The following is a 1,472-nucleotide window of genomic DNA, read 5'->3' on the forward strand; positions in this document are numbered from 1 at the left end:
CTGGAGACATGGGCACACGTACAATGACTTTGGGAAAATTCTATTGACATTTTGTAATTTCACAAAATAAATAATACATAATATTAATATATATTAATTATTATATATTATTATTAATTAAATTAATTATTTATTATTGATTACTATTATTGTATTAATATATAATAACATAATAGTCCTTATAGTACCACTAGTCGTATAGTAGTCATAATAATAGACGTTAGCAAATTGCTACAACTGCTAGCATTAGCTTTGCTACAGCGTGTGCCAAAAATACACAATCATTTTTTAAAATATACCGTAAAACAGGGTTATAAGGGACAATTTCCGGGAAAATGTTTTTTTAAACGATTTGTACAAGAATATATGCTTCTTTGAAAAAAAAAAAACATAACAAAGCAACTTCCTGTTTAACATGAAAAGGCAGAATTTACCCGGAAATTGTTCCTTATTACCCCTCCGTCCCTTACAACACCCCTTTATTTACGCTATTATTTAATTTTTTTATTTAATAAAAAAATTTAATTACGTATTTTTATATTAACTATATTTTTTAAATATAGATTTTTAACTAATTAGTTATTTTTTGTGTATAATATTATGTATACATTATACAGTCATGGATTCAATGATTTGACCACTCTTATTTCTTCACTTTAATGCCTGATACAACCAAATATACATTTGTTTGGACAGATATAATAATGATAATATGAATAAAATGAACAAGAAACTGAAGAAACAAAGTGCTGTAACATTTTTTGCCATGACTGTATATGTAGTATGTTGTCTTGAAAAATACTATTTACACTTTGTAGTTGAATATAAATCTAATATATATAGTATGTATTTGCGGGTATGGATATTTAGTAGTTTAGACGCAAATCTACCTAGCACTAGCAGTACTATTAGTGGTGGTGATAATCTTGGTAAACATACTGTAAGTAGTACGAGTAGTATTGCTAGCAGTAGGCGTGTTGTTACACTACTGTAAAGTAACAGCAGGGGGCGCTTTTTTAAAGTTTGTTGGTGTGTGAAAAGCAGCAGTGATTGGAAGGACAGAGGAGGATATTTAAGACCACATCTCACTCTGTTTCTTTCGCCACGATACCAAATATACTGTACATACGTGTAGTATCAAGTCGTAATTCTACAGTACTATGTGTGTACGTAGAAAACGCTTATTAATAGCAATACTATATTCAATAAATGGATGGAATTCTTTCACTTCCACAAACTACTGCTCAGTGAACAACAATACATACATTTTATACAGTCATTCAAATCTAATAAATAAAAAAAGGATTCAAATGTGATAAGTCAATAATAAATGCAGTGATTCAAATGTACTCAGTGAATATCGATATTAAAATTCATAAGTGACTAAAGAATGAACATTCGGTCTTGGAACCGGTGAGAGAAAATTAAACGCTGGCATTTGGCGGGGCGGAGTGGTGGATCTCGCAGTGGTG

This window comes from Doryrhamphus excisus, chromosome 2 (assembly GCF_030265055.1).
Source record: "Doryrhamphus excisus isolate RoL2022-K1 chromosome 2, RoL_Dexc_1.0, whole genome shotgun sequence".
In the NCBI taxonomy this organism is placed as follows: Eukaryota; Metazoa; Chordata; class Actinopteri; order Syngnathiformes; family Syngnathidae; genus Doryrhamphus; species Doryrhamphus excisus.